This window comes from Ictidomys tridecemlineatus, chromosome 8 (genome assembly GCF_052094955.1).
Source record: "Ictidomys tridecemlineatus isolate mIctTri1 chromosome 8, mIctTri1.hap1, whole genome shotgun sequence".
NCBI lineage: Eukaryota > Metazoa > Chordata > Mammalia > Rodentia > Sciuridae > Ictidomys > Ictidomys tridecemlineatus.
The window spans coordinates 48,282,099-48,301,462 of NC_135484.1; the positions used below are offsets into that span (position 1 = coordinate 48,282,099).

The 19,364-nt window shown below is 35.4% G+C and overlaps 1 protein-coding gene across 7 annotated transcripts in view; it reads left to right on the forward strand.

Annotated features, from left to right (window-relative positions):
* The window catches only part of Hs3st5 (heparan sulfate-glucosamine 3-sulfotransferase 5), a 256,107-nt gene that overhangs the window by 83,326 nt on the left and 153,417 nt on the right, over nt 1–19,364 (forward strand). The window lies entirely within an intron of this gene.

Below are 19,364 nucleotides of genomic sequence, written 5' to 3' on the forward strand. Positions count from 1 at the left end.
TTTTTAAAATTTCACCTATTTCTTGAAACCTTTAAAAATGAGCCATCAGAGTATAAAATTCTGTATGTGGCTCACATACATATATTTCTGTCAGACAGCCCTGCTCTAGATTCTGATGACAAAAGAAAACAACCTTGACCATAGAAATGTGTAAAAGAAAGGCAGAGTTTCTGCTCCCATCTTGTCCTCAAGGTCAAAGATGATGGTGCTTTGACAGCCTCAGACTGGGTCAGCCTTAAATTATATCAATTCTATAGGTAGATCTTATTTTTTCCAAAAGCAGTATTTTCCTCTTTTTTTGTACTTTTTTTCTTTCTTTTAAATTTTTATTTATTTATTTGTTTCTTTATTTATTTATGTTTTCAGTACCGTGGTTGAATCCATGAACACTCTACCACTAAACTATACCCCATCCCTTTTTATTTTATTTTGAGGCAGTGCCTTGATAAGTTTCTGAGGTTTGCCTGCCTCATCCTTCAGGTCCCTGAGATTACAGGTGTGTTCTACCACAACCCTTATTCCTTTACATTTTAAAACACATTCTTCTCAGAGTTTCATTAACATCCTGAAATTTTGACTCAAGAGTTCTAGGTACACCCTAGAAAACAATTTTCTCTTGCACCCATCTAGGTGTTCAGGAAACTGTTAAATAGTGACAAACCCACTTTATCTTCCACGAATCATTCATTCCCAGTGCTTCTTGTTCTTCAGTCTCGTCTGTCACTGTAATTTTATACTCAGGCCATCAGCTAAGGGAGGAATGGTGCTGCCTTAACCCTGGGCCAATGGCAAATTCTCATTGTGTACAGAATTCCTGTGTATCAATCAACTCTCAAATTTCTGCATGCTGGCTGAGATGCAAACACATGAACGATAATCTGCACAAAAGCATAGAGAGATTTACTGTGTTAGAGTAGGGATGGAGTTTGGAAATGAATCTGAGAAACTTTTGTTTTACAAATAAAGAAAATAAGAGTTGCCTTTTGGGCCAAATTTAAAATTAGAACCAGTACTCCCTACTTCTTAGTCATTGGATACTGAGCTACCCCTTATGTGCTGGGTACTCTTCCTCAATTCTAGTTCCATTCTTGTAAGCCTCTTCCCTTATTGTCACAATATAATAATCAGAAGCTCCTGGGGTTATGTGTTTTCAGAGACAAATCTAGCACAGAAGAGAGTTCGCAAACACCTTGGAATTGATTCTTGCAGTTCTGACCTGCAAGTTGAGTCCTGTGTTCAACCCTGAACCAATTAGAGTGAGCTGGAGATGAGATTTGCTCTCTGGCTTAAGCCAATCAAAGCTACTCCCAGGGATAAAAAGGGAGTCAATTCCACCAAAATCATGTGCTAGGAATTTGGAGATACTGTTAGGAATGGAAGGGGGGAAATAAATGTGAAAGAAAAAAACAAAAAATACATATAACACATGTCCTCAAGTGCTCACTGTTGAGAATTTTTAGTACTTCATTTGATTTTTAAACGTTTTACCATGGAGGCCCAGAAGTTCTTTAGGGTTATCTCAAGATCTGAGAGGCTAGAAAACATTAGTTGCCCGCAATTCATATCTCCAACATTAAAGAGCTAGTCCTTTTGCCTGACTCATCATCAGGATTCTGTATAACATTTCATCAGCAGGGAGTGCTTTGTTTCCAAAAACACAGTTTTAAAACCACTCTCGTATGTAATGTGATTGCAAAGCCAAAATTATTTACATTAGTTTTTATATATCACTTTTTCTTTATTCAGTAATTTATCCCTTTTTTCAAGGTGCCTCTTCCAGTACTAATTGGAATGTCAGAAAGTTGTGGAGGTATTTCTCTGAATGTAGGTCTGAGTGCTGAAAATTCCATTTGATGGCCTCTTTTTTTCTTGTTTCTGATATTTTGCTGATGCTAGTCATTTGATAGACATTCCTCCAATTCCCTGCTCAATGTAGGTACTCAAAATATTTAAGAACAGTTATTTTTCCTCTGTAAGACTTCTAAATACCTAACTTAGAGGCTATGACTTAGCAGTCAAAGTGCTGAACAAAGGAGTAAAACTGCCAGTGGGTTTCCTTAGTGAGGTTGCTAAGCAAGTTTCATGCATCTCTCCTTCCAATAATCTTGCAGCTTACCTCCAATGGAGCTGTCATGGAATTTGAAAATTAACACTAAAATCAACAGAAAGCCAAACTGACCCAAAAGGAAGCCAAAACATCTCTTTCTTCATGTCAACTTTGGCCATGCTTATTATAGTCATATATTTGGTAATTCTCTTTCTTTATCCATGTTTTTAATCTCCTTTATATAATAATAAATGAAAACATAAAATTTTCAAGGTGCCTTTGTTAACTCAAAGAATTCAAGTCTGTATTTGTATTCAATTTACTTTTATCCCATTTCATTATAATGATATATTTGGTCAACAAAAAAAATCTCCCTAAAAATATTTTAAAAGATATTTATTTGGGAAATTCAAAACATTTCTTAAAATTTAGTCTTGAGCAGTGAGTAATACTCATTTCATAACTTTATGTAGAGGATCTTTATTTTATAATATTTCTTTACTCAAAAATTATATGATTAAAAAGAATGAAAATAGGATATACGAATGTGTCAGATTCATAATGATTTATTTTAACATTAACTATCTTTGTCTTTAACTCCTGGAATATTCAACAGTTTCCTGGAAAACAGATTCCTTGGAAATATGTGTGCATGGAATTTTGCTCAATGTTGGGAACAACAAATGTAAAGAAACCAGGGAAGCAAGATTGGATAGAGAGGGAGCTTACCCTAACATGGTGGCAATGGAACCTCCAGGTTATTACGGGAGCCTTCCATTCTAGATGGCTCCTCAGAGGTGTCCCAAATTAAGGAAAGAGGCCTGGTCTTCATGTCCCACATTGACTAATCTACTGGATGCAGAACACCACTGGAGAAGAGGTGGGACTTGGGACAGGCAGTTCCCTTCAGCCCAGGGCAATGCCGGGAGCCTGTGAAGCTCTGAGCTGCCTACAGCCAACAAGGCTAGCAGTTGGGGAATATTTCAGATCTGAGCAAAATGTCCACTATAGCACAGTGTCCCAGCCTCATCCCCAGAGAGGGGCTTGTAGAGGTAGTTTGACAGGTGTGTATTTGAAGAGTGACAAGGACTACTCAATGTTCTGTCTCACAACTCATTTGTCAGTCACGTAAATTATTTCTAGTAATTTGGTACATGGTTGAATAAAGAACGTTTGTTGATACAATGAAAGTAAAAGTAATGAATATTGAAAGAATAAGAAAAACATGTAAGAGGTTTCCCTAAACCAAAAAGAGTAATTATTAATCAGTATGTGTAAAGCTTAATAAAAGTAGCATAGATATAGGCAGTTAATTTTTAGATTTTTACAATTTTAGGTATACAATCAATACATTTCTTTATTTCATTTTTGATATCGGGGATTAAAGCCAAGGGAAAGTAATTATTGAGCCACACCCTCAGCCCCTTTTTATTTTGCTGAGTTGCTGAGACTGGCTTTGAACTTGTGTTCCTCCTGTCTCAGCTTCCCAAACTGCCAAATTACAAGCACACCTGGCAATACATTTCTTAAGCAGGGAGAAAAAAGAGGAAGTCATAGGAAATTACTTTGTTTTTCTTTTCTTTTTCTTTTTTTTTAAAGAGAGAGAGAGAGAGAGAGAGAGAGAGAGAGAGAGAGGGGTGTTTTTAATATTTATTTTTCAGTTTCTGGTGGAAACAACATCTTTATTTATTTTTTTTATTTTATGTGGTGCTGAGGATCGAACCCAGCACCCCCGCACATGCCAGGTGAGCACGTTACCGCTTGAGCCACATCCCCAGCCCAAAATTACTTTGTTTTTCACTGATGACCTACCAAAATTTTCAAAAGTTGGATAGCATCCTTTCTCATTAGCAAGAACCACCCAACTATAGTACATGCCTTCAAAAGCATACCCACAGAAGAAATATTTAAAAAAAAAGAAAGAAAAGAACAGACAAAAGATTAAAAACAAACAAACAAACAACAACAACAACAACAAAAAAAAAAAATATCCGGAGCCTAAAGATTCTGCTATTGGACTTAAATGGAAAATGTTGCACCACAGACACTTCTTGCTTTGCACAATGCCGTGTCAAACAAAACTAATACACATTGGAACCATGGAAGATAAGTAATGTCATATCCAATTTTTATTTCAAATATTGCAAATTTGATTTCCCCCCAAATTTTCCCCTATGTTGAAAATTATTGAACTGTTTTAATCATTAGACTTTAAGCTCCATGATTTTATGTGTTAATTTTAACCCTAGGGCCTAACACAGTGCCTGGCCCTATAGCAGACATTCAATAAATATTTGATTTGTGTATAGATAAACCATCAGCCAAATAAAGAAATGTACAACAATCTAGTGACCATGCACTTTTCCCCCAGACTACTGGATAAATGTCTTAATTATTTACAGGGTGAATCTCAAAAAGCTACAGAACTTTCTGTAGTAAATTGCTAGTGTGTGCTTCTTATATGGAGAAGCAAAATTTTTATAGAATTCTTTATAATCTTGTACTCTCAACAAAGATATTAGTTACTCTCCTATTTTTAACAATTCTCCAGAGGTCCAGCTCCAAAAATGATTGTCATCTATGTGTATGTGCCAGTAGTGAATTCAGTTTATGTATTAATAAAGCAAATGTAGGCTTTTAAATTCAGCCAGAGAAATAATTTGTCTGTAAACGTGAAAACAAAGAAGTTTCTAACTGTGCTCAGCATTATCTATGCTTACTAAATATTTGGAACTGAGGGAGAAAAAGATACTAAATAAAGAATGGGAATTCTGAGATGTAGCCATGTTCAAGGGCACCAGAAGACTGAACAATGACTAGAAAACAAAGTACTGAATGAACCCCCAAGAGTTTCTCAAGTTTGTTTTTAACTAGAAGCTTTTTAAAGGAGAGACAGTAACTCCTTTACATTTATGAAAACTATGCCCTACTACTTTGGAATTGCCACATCTGCAAACTGCACGCTGATTATAGAAGCTCTGGTGTTTTCTTCCAAGTCACATTTCTGCCCAAAACCTGTTTTTTGGACTAGACTCAATCCTCAAATCCACTCATTTTCTACTCTGTTGAAGTTTATCGATCCTTCTTTCTTTTTCTCCTCACATTTCTCATGAAGATACAGAGTTAGGGGGTTTTATCACAAAGGTACAGATAAAAAATGGCCCAATATGTTGGTAGCCGCATGGTTAACTCACTGCTTGAGTGGCTGGTATCCCGGATCCAATCTGACATCTCTGCAAAGTTCCAGAGCTCTCACCTTGTGGTCCCTGGTGTTAAATTCATAAAAGCTGAAGAACTTCTTGCTGAATCAAGAGTAATGGCAGAAAGGGCTGAAGCTGAACATAGAAGGCTATTCCAAGAGATGAGAAACAAACATGCAGTCTGGTGAACCATCATTTCACTGTGATGACAAAAGAAGCAAAATTAAGGAACATACAAAAAACAACTTCCTTAGGGGTAGGAACTTTGTTTAAAAAGAAAATAAAATTAGAAAAGAGGAAATTGTTTTAGTATATCCTTACTATTCTTTTTTTCCCCCATTATCAGAATAAATGAAACTAGACTGTGGTGGAAGAATGAAGTTAATTTTGTCATTTAAAGTAGTGATGGAGTTACTTTTCTGTATTGTTTTATCTGTAAAAATAAAGTGACAATTTAACCACAAGGGAAATCTTTCTGAAGGAGCTCCTCTGATATGGTAGAGCACACCCAAACAAAATTCTTTTCAGTGACTACAAGTTGTTAAACAATGCCAGTCATTAGTTCAGTAGTTGTGTAAGGTCTAAACAAACTAGCCAACATAAAACTCAATTTTGAGTGGGAAGATGGCTTTCCTAGGACTATTAAGAAGACAAGAAGAAGAGGAGAGATTTTGTCCCTTTGCTTTGGAAATGCTGCCTAACCTATTATTAAAGCTGCTTTTTCATTTGCCTTAGCTGAGAGACTGGCAAACTACATTATTGTCTTTTAAAGCTGAAATGAATAGAAGATTCAGTTGTAACTCTACTTTGAACATGGCTGTGGAAGCCCTCTTGATTATACTTTCAGGCTTGCAGTGTGTGAATGGTGCTGTATGCTTTAAAAATTACATCTATGTCTTTTACCAATTTCAATCCTCACAAAAATAGTGTAACTTAAACAGAGATGATAGCTGACAAATCACAAAACTCGTATATGGCTCAGCCGAACCTGCCTGTTTTCAGTAATTCCCCCTGGTAATTTCTTTCATGGAATATGGCTCTGTGACATGTTTCCCTGTGCTAGTAATCATGGAAATAATTAACGCTAGATAAGCACTCTTCTTACAAAGTTATAGCTAAATGTTTTATTAACAGAGAATATAATACAGCTCATAGATCAAACATTACATATTTGTAGACTGCCAAACACTGGGTTATAGTTTTATATTGCTGAGAATGTGTAGGCTAGGTAAGTTTGTAAAAAGTCTTACTGAGTTTGTCTGCATAAAGCCTGAAGACCCATACTGCTCCATCATGTGAGCTTCAGTTTCTATGGGGTCAGGAGACGTGACTGAATTTTTTTTTTCTGGGCCCTTTCCATAAAAACTTGCATCTTTGTATCAACATAAAGCACAGTGTTTTCCTGGATATTTGGCTGTAGTGGAATTAATCTGCATGGACAACACAGATGCAGCTTTTCTTTCCCATCTATGTTTGTAAGGATTGTTTTGCTTGTTGGAAGCATCTGCTGGTGTTGTCGGAGCCTGGCACTCTGGGAATCTGCTCTTCACATCAGGTTTGATTCATATTTTGCCTTGAAAATGAGGTCGCTCCTCCTGATCGCTACGTGTCAGATCCATCTATCAGGCTTTTTTGCTTCCCAGCAGTCTACTGCTCTCCACAGTGTCCGTCAAAATTGTGCCTCGGTGTCCTTGCAGGACTCTATCTGTCCTCACAGCTTGTGACTGTCCCTACATTAGCTCACCAAACCACATCTGCTCAGTTGTCCTGTTGTCATCTATTCTTCTCACCTGTGGAACTCCAGTGTGACAATCTAGGCTGGCAGGCTGGCTGCATACCAAGACTTTATTGTTGATGATGATCCTGACTTGACATTTAATGTTAAGCATTATTCACAAACACATGGGAAGAATCAGGTAGGCTTTTCTAATGCAGCTCTGTCTCATATCTATGGATGAGGATGCACATTATATATCTCTACACCTTATTTTATGTAGGAAGAAGGGTGCTATTTTGGTGTTTCTAATTTTTTTTTAAAGTATCCTGTTTGTCTTTTAATCTAATTTTCTCCTTGTATTCATTCTGGTCAACCTTAGACAAAGTGCTACTTATGTAACATTAGCTATAAATTTTACATAGTGATTTCAAACCTCATATGAAATTACTAATGCCTTTCCTATATGGCTCTTCTGTGCTGAATAGTATCTAAGACCTAAATGCCACCTTGTGATTCACTAGTTGTATTTCTATAATCCTGTCAGGCCATAGTCAATACCCATGCAAAAACACCATATGTTTTCACATTTCACTACTGAAAGAGATGTGTGAAAAGGAATTAAAATGATATTCCAATCATGGGGAGACCTGTGTTGTCTTCCCTTTGAAAGAAACACAGGATAATGATGGAACCACATATAAATTTTTGGAGTTTTAATTTTTTTTTAATTTTTTATTTTTTTATTGGTTGTTCACAACATTACAAAGCTCTTGACATATCATATTTCATACATTAGATTGAAGTGGGTTATGAACTCCCAATTTTACCCCAAATGCAGATTGCAGAATCACATCGGTTATACATCCACAATTTTACATAATGCCCAATTAGTAATTGGAGTTTTAATTTAAAAGTCCCCATATGTGGTGACTGTCTTTGTTGAGTTTCCCAGCATTTGCATCCTCTTGACATTGGGAAGCTGCTTATCAATTATGACTGATAGAGTTTCTTTGGCCTTCTATAAATGTAACTGTACAAGAAAAAGCTCTCTCATTTGACTGCTGCTTAAGCAATTAGCTGCAGTTACAAACTTGAGCACAACTTGAGCACATCTTTAAAGTGATTATAGGCTAAACCTTTATTTTTCATACAGAAAGTTCTGTGCTCTAATATTTCAATTAATATTTATGTCTAAGCAATGTGCTAAATATTTTTGTATTTACTGTCTTCTCTAATTCTGAGAATAATAGATGAAGTTTATTATTTTCTCCATTATATAAATCAAGAAATTGAGTCTTACAATTATTTAGTTAACTGGGTGGTTATACATCTAGTAAGTATTATGGAAAATTAATAACTTTGGAAGGCCCATGTTCCCTCTATTCATGATGCTGTGATTCCATATTAAAGTTTTTGTAAAAAAAAATAATTATAATTGCTCCCCTCACCTTCAGGAGATACAATTAGGGCTCCCAGTGGATGTCTAAAACCACAGATAGTACTAAATGCTCAATAAACTGTATTTTTTTTTCCTATATGCTCTGTAGCCACATGGTACCACATTAATCTGCCCTTCATGTTATATGTCCTGGTGCCTCCTACTCCTATAATTTGTGGCCACTACTTAGTGAAATAAGAGTTACCTGAACATGAAGTACTATATTTTTGTGACAGTCAATCTCATAACCAAAACAACTACTAAGTGACCTAAGGGTCACTGCATGGATGTGCTTAACTAAGGAATGGTTCACATCCCGGGTAGGACAGTATGAGAAGGTATGAGACTCTGATACTACGCAGAACAGCATGCATTTTAAAGCATGAGTTATTTATTTCTAGAATTATCCATTTAATATTTCTGCACCACAATTGACTCTGGGTAATTGAGACCTCAGAAAGCAAAACCAAGGATGGGGTGGGGGAGTACTGAACTGCAAAACTGTGCTTGACGTAGACCAGACTCAGGTGGAATTGTTTAAAAAGTAATATCAATTGAAGTAACTCACTTTTCCATCTGAAGTTTTCAAATCTTATAAAGAGAATTTAAACAACAAAGCCTTCTGGAGTGTTTGGTAAAATCCTCCTTTCCTCTTCTCACTATGGCTCCTACAAACTCACTTTCTCTGGGTCTCTCACTTAGAAACTCCATGAGGAATCCCTACTCCTTTCCAGACTAGAGCTTTGGGGTCTTATTCAAAAGGACACTATTCTACTACTCTTGTCCTTCTACTTCTCTAGCCATACTTCCAGTTTTTTCTCATTCTCCCTATTGTACAGCATCACAAAAGCCCATGGAATCAATAGACAGCAGAACACCTTCCCAGGAGGGTGTTGGGGACAAAGTAGGAGATAGCCCAAGTGAGCGAAAGCCAGTACCTTCTTCAAAATTCAGCATAAGAGGAAGCTGGAAGTAGGCAAGTCATATTAATTATTTTTATAATTAAATTAATAAATCATATTAATAATTGTCCCCCAAAACAAAAAAAAATTCTAGAAATATTTCTGTAAATAAGGAATTTTTAACAAATCAGCACTTGCCTGGAAAAATAATTATGCTATGCACTTCCATCCCACTTATATTTTACCATCCCCGTTGATGGTTGTTTAACCCACCAATACTTGATGGGCTGGGGTGTAGCTGAGTGGTGGAGCACTCAGAGAAAATGTTTGACCCCCTGGATTTAATCCTCAGCATCCCCAAAACTAAATAAAACATGGTATCTATGTGATGTACCTCTGGGATAAATTTGTCTAGCTCCTGGTAGAATATCTTTCCTATTTCTCATATTTTTCATCTTGGTCAAAAATAGTTTATCAGATAGGGAAATTTTTAAGTACGACAACAAAGTCCCCAATGTTAATTTTCACACTAAAGAATGAAAGCTCAGTTCTGAAGATTTCACTTCCACATCAGAGATGTATTTTGAATGAAGACCAAATAAGAAACAACCACAAAATCTCTGCAGCATATAATAATGAGCATTTATCCAGCTCATGGGTCTGTGGGTCACTTGGGGTCGGCTGGTCTCAGCTGGTTTGCTTCTGTAGATGGGGATAAGCTGGAGATTAGGCAGCTGGCTCCACAGCAGTTTAATTTTATTCTATACGTCGCTCATCCTACTCCTTGGATAAGCTGGTAAACCTGGGCAAGTTGTCACAACCATAGTAAAAGTGATAGAGAGGAAATTCAGTGGTGTGAACACTGTTCAAACCTTTCATTGCATTATGTTCACGAATGTCTCATTGATCAAATAAGTCATGTGGTCAAACCATACAACCCTCATTAAAAAAAAAATAGAAGGATGGGGGAAAACTTTCTATCTCCTTATTGTGACAAACTACAAAGCCACATAGCAATGGGCGTGGATAGTGGAGAAGTAATGGATAGTGGAGAAGAATTGGGGACATCAATAAAGTCTACTACAATTGATGACCTATTTTTCTTGATTAATACCACACCAGAAGTTAGTCAGTGTTCCTTTTCATTATGGTTTGAATATGAGGTGTCCCCCAAAAGCTCACGGGTGAGACAATGCAAGAAGGTTCAGAGGAGAAATGATTGGGTATAAGGGTCTTAACCTAATCAGTGAATTTACCCTCTGATAAGGATTAACTGAGTGGTAACTGAAGTGGTAGAGGGTGGCTGGACGAGGTGGGGCATTTGGGGCAGGGTTTGAGGTATATATTTGTGTCTGTCAAGTGGAGACCTCTTGCTTTCTAACCATCATGTGAGCTGCCTTCCTCTACCATATCTTCTACCATGTTGTTCTGCCTCACCTCAAGCCCCAAGGAATGGAGCCTGCTGTCTATGGATGGAGACCCCTGAAACCATGAACCCCTGAGTAAACCTTTCCTCCTCTACAATCGTTCTGGTCAGATCTTTCAGTCTCTGTGGAGAAAAAAAGCTGAATAAACCACATTTGATAGTGTCAGCTCTAATGCTGGCACCATCCATCCATCCATCTATCCATCCAGCTATCCATTCATTTGTTAATCTTTTAACATAATACTTAGTTCCTAGACAAGTGCAATTTAGTAGAAATATATTGTGAATGACATGGAATTTTAAATTTTCTAGTAGCTGCATTTTGAAAAGGTAAAAGAGATAAAATTAAATATAATAATATATTTTATTTAACCAAGTCTAAAATACTATCATTTCAAGGTGTAATCAATGTAAATGTCATTAAGACATTTTACTTTTTTATATACTAATTCTTAAAAATCTAGTGAGATCGAGAATAACTCCGTTTGGACCATTTGTCTTTCAAGTACAAAAAACACACAGGTAACTAGAAGTTGTTATATTAGTGAAATTTTCGATTGTATACTGAAGTTATGCTGAGGATACAAAACCCCTGCCTTCATGGATCTTCGTGGATTACATCTAGTGATAAAGATAGGAAAAGAAAAACCCAAAGCAATAAATAATTGTAACTGATGCTATAACAGAACCAGGTAGAATGGTTAAAATGGAAAATGATAAGAGCATCAATTTAAATAGTACAGTCATTATAAATCTGAGTCCTCATTTTAAACTGACTCTTTTTGGGGGATATTTTGTGTCTATACATCTCAGATCTTGTCAGGGAACTGTGCAGCAGCTCCTCTCCTTATTCTAATAGCTGTCTCTTACATAACCCAACATGAAACTCATCAGATTCCCCAATCTCTCATCATGATTTAGTTAGAAACATTTCAACATGCCTTTTCAAAATCTCTTATAGAAAGCCGTCAGGGTGCTCCTGTCGGCCAACAAAGATGCATTTGGTTGCAAAACCAATATAGTAAGGGGATATTACATGAGATCTTATTACCAGGTGGATAAATTTCCACATTATGACTTTACCTGATAAGAACCTAACTTTTCATGATAGAAAAGTTGAATGGCAAAGTTGTTTTTCTTGGTGCTTATCTGCTTTTAAAAAATGTAGGTGGTAATAGAAAGAATGCATAATGAAAGTAGATAAAAGGGAGAATATTGCTTCAGAGGTAGTAAAAGGAATAACAAAAACAGAGAATGGAGAAGGTAAGAAAAAAAGAAACATTAACAGTGTTTATCTATTCTTAACCTGATTAAGCTTGAAACCCTTCAAAAAAAAGTTCAACTTTTCCACACTAAACTCTCCAAGCAAGGTTGATCCAAGAGGGTAATTTTTAAAAAGCAATTATTGTCTATTGAAGTTGCAGATAAAGTACACTGGCAAGAATAGGGAGATAAGGTATTTTCTTTGTAGTCTAAAAAAAAAAATTCTGATGTTTCTTTAAATATATAGACATAGCTTAAAGAACTGAAAGCACTTTTCTTTAAAAGCTATGAATCACCTTGAGATTTCTTTTTCTTTTAAAATTCTGTTTTGCTTACTGCATGCCTTTTCAGTGGTGATTCATTGCTTTGATTGTTTAGCCCACTGATATCAAAACTACTTTGAGCAAATGCACTCACGTGTCATTGTTCCTTGGGCGGCAGGGCGTACCCCAGGAAAGGCTCTTGGAATAACATTCTCAGTCAACCCAGAGCACCTCTGATTTTTCATCTCTGATATAATCAATATTTGCCTCTGAATAGTAAACAATTGAAGTGGCTTGGGGGTCTACAGTTTAGAGAGTGTACTAGATTTTAAAAATCTGAGATGCTGTTTTCCCAAGAAATTACTGAAAACTACAGTTGTAACTCTGTGTTTTCATACTAGACACTTTAGAAAATGACTATAATTATATGGAGAAGAGAGTCCAGATTACATGGTGGGCTTTTTTACACTTTAATTACAAAAATGTATTTGTGCATCTACTCCAGTTTTTCGTGAAGGATTTAAATTAGAACAGCAACACTGGTCTTGTGTTTAGCAACAAAGGATAGTTCAGAGTCAACCATTGTCAATAACATTTTGTTGTTGTTGTTGTTACCAGAAAATGCAGAAAAGATACCTCTCCCCCCACCCCGAATGTGGCATTCTGGATTTTAACACTAAAATATTTGGGGTCATCTCATTTCATTGAGATGCTTCCAGAAGGGGATTAAAAAAATTGAGAAGGGTGGAGCCACAGTAAAACTAATGATAGATTAGTGCTTCCTAAATTGGTGTTTTTGAATGAAATAAAAACTGTAATAAGGCAAAAACATCAGGAGGTAGGGAGCCACCTCTTTCTCCTGGGATTAGGAAGTATGCAGGGAACTTTGATTATGATATAATAGAAAGTTTGGCATTAGAAATATCATCATATACTCAAGGACAGGAATTGGCCCTGTGAACAGGGAGTGCCTCTGCTGATCAAGTTGCTTAGTGAAGAATGAGCAGAATAACTGGCAAAATAAATAGTAAGGGTGTGTGAAACCTTGGGTGTAAAACCTTGAGAAATGACTTAAAGGAGTTTAAGCTGAAGTCATTAAATAAATCACTGCTAAAAAAATAAGAATTTTATATCACCATCACTTAGGGAAAGGAAAGCATAATCCTAATAAGTTATACTCTGTATATGTATAATATGTCAAAATACACTGTATTGTCATGTATATCTAAAAAACAACAAATTAAAACACACACACAAAGAAAGGAAGGCACATCATAAATAATCACTGGTGAACAAATGAAGGGATGTTATTTAATTAAACAAATTTTACTATGAGTTCACCTATTTCTGGATATATATAAAAAAGGGATGTTCGAAGAATCAGTCCATCAAATACAACTATCTGTGCCCCACCTGAATGAGGTTACTTCTGTTCCTGCTGCTGGGTCTCATAACTCAGATGCAGCTAAAGCCAATGGCAGGAAATTGACAAGAGCTAAATATAGGCAGCCAAATAGGAGCACAGTTCTCACATTCTAGTTTTGAACTAGAACTCCAGCCTTTTAACTGTGGCTTGACAGAGAAGTACAAGAAAAAGAGAGAGAGTTTTAATTCTAATATGCTTACGTGAACAGACTGCAGAGCAGCAGGGCTGTTTCAATACATCTTGTTAACTGAAAATTAATGACAACAGAATCTAAATCAAGGAGTTTTTTTTTTCCACATGTTCATTGAGAGCATGAATACTTTGCAAAAGGAAATCACCCAAGAGAGGAAAAAAACTCAGATTTAAAGATTATCATTGAAAGCTCACCTATGACTTCTTTTTATAATCTTAATTCTGATTGCCTTTGACATTTCTGAATTTCCAGTATATATAAAGTATTACAAAAAGAAAGGCATGTTATATGTCTTTGAAGAACTCTCAAGCCTAATAATGGAACAAGTTAAACATATTTTCAAATAAATGCACATTTGAAACAGACATCCAACCTAGATTTCATTTATTTATTCAGCAAAGCATTGATACAGAGGAGCACTAGCAGAAGTTAGAGTTGAAAAAAGATGTTACATAGAATAATCTATTTATAAATATGGAGAGAGAAAACTTGGACTTTGCCTTTTCTTGAGGATATAGAGCATCTAGACAAAAAAAAATACAAAAGTACAACAGCTCTCTTCTCATAGTTTCTTTAAGCTCACTTATATTTTTTAAAATTCTTTTTAATTTCTTGCATAGTGAAAGAGTGGTCATCCAGCTAAATGAGAAAACTATGCCAAGGCAAATCCTATATGCAGATGTTCTTTCCTTTGGTCAAACTATCAGAAGCTCTGCCAGCCTGAGTATGTGTGGTCCACAGAAACCCTATTAAGCAAATTCTGGACCAAGCTCTAGTAAAGCAATAGCTACCAATATTTTTCTAGGAAACTTCTGTCCCAATAATCAGATCAATGTAAGATCTACATTCAGGAATGGGAAAGTTTTACTCATTCAATAAATAACTAAGCAATTTCTTCATCAAAATATATTTTTGCCTCCTTAGACCAACCCTCGATATTTCTATAGTAGTTAACTTTATTTCCACTAATGATTATCATTTATTATCAGTAATAATTATCACTATTTCCACTAATGATTATCATTATGTTTTTGTATTTTTATATTAAAAGTAGAGTTTTTATAAGCTTAGAATTCTAGTGTTTTATATAAGTAAACACTCAACATTTTTATTAAAAACTGATAGGCCACTACAATATTGCTTTTAGAAAGTTTATATTCTCACAATGTCTTTATGTATTGCTTTGCTTCTCTGTATCTTGTCTGTTAATTAATATTTTATTTGATTTACAGCAGGGTGCCAGGGATTTTTTTTAGTTGAAAACATAGTTCTCACTTGTGTAGAAAACTGCTATCCGAGTAGAAATGAGAGTGCATATTAATAATAAACTTTGCCTTGGGTGTATGTGCATGCACACACAAATTGCACAAAGAGGGACTTTACCTAGAATTCCAGAATCATATACTCTTAGACATTAAAGGTGCTGGGAAAACATAGGGTCAGTGAATCTCAACCAGGATGAAGATTAAAACCACCTGTGCAACTTCTGGGGCTCAGTTTCTCTACCTCATATAAACTCAACTAGATCTTTGAAGATGGGACCCAAGTATTGGAGGGGTATTTGATTTGTTTTGTTTTGTTTTGTTTTGTTTTGTTTTAAACCCAGATACATTCTCAAGTGAAAGGTCTAAAAACTTCTGTTTCAGTCCAAGATATTTTTATAGGGATGTATAATATAAGAATCCTTCAGGAAAAGAATTTATTTCAGGCCATAGGAGAGCCTGGATTGGTAGCCACATCACCTTGCCCCAGTCAGAGCTATTTTAATAACAATCTAATACTCATATACTTTTTTTTCATTTATAAGAACTTTCCATTGATGAAATAATTAACAGAGAGAACCATGCATTTTTATTATAAATTTGACTGTGAACTAGAGAATTGCTGTCATGCAGTAAGTATATAAAGTAAAGTATGAATTTCCTGCACTTTCTGGGATGGTTTACCTCCTTGCCTTCCACTGTAAATAAACAAGTCTTTGATTATTGTGAAGGACTTTTGAGACATATTTATAACCTGGATTTTATATAAAACAAGTAGATATCTTAAGTCAGTTTACCATATGTAAACCCACTTTTTAAGACATCCTTTAAACTATGTGTAACTCACTTTCTGAGAAACATTCTGAGAAGGCAGCTCCAATAACGTGGGCCCTGAGCCAGCAGAACTGAAGATACAGTTAAACATTTTCCTGTTCTTTGACATCTATCTTTTATGTGTATGTGAATCTGTTGAGCCCATCAAAGTCTAAAATATTTCAATTCAGCATAAAATTGCTGTACCAATTGTTATATGGCATATGTTTTATCTTGTGGAGAGATGGAAAAGCGTATCTAAATGCATCGTGTCTAGGCTTAGAAGTAATGCAAATCTTCTGTCTTGCCTATGCCAGAAATAAATGAAAACGATAGCAGATAAAGGCTAGGAACATTTTTCTCTTTTGCACTCATGCAAAATGTTGTGTGAAGTGATCATCATCATGCATTCAGCATCCACTGTAAGCCAAACATTCTGTCATGGGCAGAGCATGCAGAAGGCATAATCCTTGTACTCAGAAGACTCCCACAAAAATACAGAAAAATTCAACCATTATTCATCAAAATCAAATAAACAATTATACTTTAGGATAGTTAGGAGTAAAGAATAGACATTAATTTTAAAAAACTCATAAGAATAGTCTATGAATTATTAATAGAGCTATGTACATTCACATAATTCTTCAACCAATTATAAGAATTCAATAAAGAATAATTTATCTAATTTCACAGTGTCTTCTCCCCAGAGGGTCTCTTTCTGGCCTACCAGTCACTGTTGAGTAAACACGGATGTTGTGAGGGATACACCAACCAAAGAGAAATCTTTGGAATCATCTGAATAAGTGACTTCTGCAATCACTAGGAGGATGTAGTATCCTACTCAACACAAATGACTTCTGACTCCAAGATTTCCTCTTCATTCTCAAAGCTCATATTGGTCAAACCATGTTCCGCAGGTCTCTAGGTTTTTCTGTAAGAAATGGTTTGTGGGAGACGGATCCTCAGAGAAATGCACATAGGTGAGAAATCATACTACTACTCACATCTATCCATCCCCTCCCCTGCAAATTTAGTTTCTATAGTTATATTCCAGTCCTGTCTCCTTGTAATGACCTTATTTTTGGATCTTCTTAATGGAATATTGAGATTTTCCAAGCTCCTCAGTCTCTCACTGGTGGAGAAAATCACAGAAGGCTGATCATCTAAGGGTAATTATAGATGTGAATTTTTCACTTGTTCAGTTCTTATCCTATAATATTTCTTGTCTCCTTGGGGAATTTTCAAACTTCAAGGTAAAGTTTACTTTTTATCAATAAGAATTGTCATAGCTGTTCAACATCTGTTAATTAGACTTAGCCAAAGGGGAAAACATTCTTTTCCATTGCCTGGGATGGAAGCCAGGGCCTTGAGCGTCTAGTCAAGCCCTCTGCCACTGACCTATATCCCCCAGCTGAGCCAAAAGGAAAAAACAAAGCTTAGATTTTTAATCAATATTGAGAGGTATACCTACACAAAATAGAACTAAATGAGCAATCTCATACTCTTAACAAAAGAAACCACTAAATAAAAAACCACCAAAAGAAATACCAAAGATTTATACTATAACTATAGAATATATATCATTTTTTGTGCAAAAGGACAAACCCAATTCTGTCAATATATACAGAAGTTAATAACTTTTTAAAAAGTGTTTACCAAGTGAAATACCCTACACATGAATATCAGTTATTCCCCTACATGAAAGATGCTTGAATAAAGAAGTGAGAATCTGTTCTTTCATCATCTAGTTAACTATTCTCCCTTCCTCCCTCCCTCCCTCCCTCTCTCTCTCTCTCTCTCTGTCTCTCTCTCTCTCTCTCTCTCTGAATATGAGCAAATAAATAGTGCCTCTTCAGCCTACTTTTCAGAATTTAAGTTATGGGGAAAATGAACTCATGACTAACATCCTGGTGGATTTTCTTATTTTGCTCGAAAATCAATTGAGTATTAAATCATGATTCACTGGCTTCCTAAAATATCTGTTAGTACTCTGGGGGAAAAAGTGTAAAATAGCCTGCTCTCTGCTTTTTTAAGAGAAGTATTTTTAGTCACTTTCAAAATGTATTTCACAGAGGATGGTTCCTTTTTATCTTTTATTCCTTCTTTTTTTAAAAAATTTTACAAACTCCTCAACAGATTCAATACCCTGAGAAAACTGGAAAGTATTTATAACTGAACAACAGTCTATGGAAACCCAAAGGCAATTATTTTATATATAAATGTGTCTCAGGCAAATTTCAACTTGTTTTTAAGAACCAGAAGATGAAGCTTGCTCAAGAATTTTATACAAGTATAACATTTGCATTCTTTTATTTCCTGGTTTCTCGATTTCTGGATCTCTGCTATCCTAATCATGTCTACCTTTTTCCAGTTTGGAAGCCATTGTCTAGCCACAATTAACATGGAAGGCCTGGAGAACCATGTATGCCTGATCTTCCTGTGTAGCATAGCACACTCCCACCCCTCTGTCAGCTTGCCTGTAGGCTCCCTTTGCTATTAGACTCCCTTAGGAAATATTCCTCCTATTTTGAAGGTCTAATATCTAGAAATTAATTTGTACTGGGGGTAACTATTTTCCAAAAATAATTGATCCCTACTCAGAAAGGCTTTAGCTGTTAGCTGTTACACCTACTGAATTTTTGCTTCTATTTTGAATATAAATCATTTTTAAAGAGAAATGTAAAATATTTGAAAATATGACAGTGACAATAACAAATGTCATGCATGAGTATTTGTTCATCTAACAGCCCTGTGTATGAGAGTTTTCCATATCATGCAGAACAGCTCCTTTATAATTAATCTGTGCAAATTATGTAGAATTGTGATCAGATACCTAGATCCTATTTCCCACAGTTTTGACAGCAATAATATATCTCCTTTTTTTCATTTCTAATCTTATAGAAAAATTGTATCCTAGCCATTGTGAAAGAAAACGAACTTCAACTTTTTAAAAAGGAATAGGAAATGAATTATCAGTATCAGTAAAGTCAGATACCCCTGAACCTCAGTTACTTGCTATAGGATATATAAGACATTTCTTGCCTTCAATATGCTTATAAGTAATTCAAAAAACAAAATATGAAGGGAAAATTAATAACATGAGCCAGTTGTTGGGTTATTGAAAGACAATAGTTCATTCATTCAACAAATATTTATTGAGTGCCTAGTATATATTAAGCATGTTGTTAAATGCTGTGTATATAAAAATGAGTTAAATAAAACTGTTTTTGTCATATAGATCAATAAGGCTGAAAAATAATGAAAGGTTTGGATGGTGTCAGTCCACTGTATCCTGAGACCAGTGGGAAAGCATTGAAGTTTTTTTAAACAATTTAATTGACAATGATTAAATTTGCTTTTTAGCAATTTTGGGGGGTGTTTTGTCAACCTGAAAAATCTTCTCTCAAAAAAAAA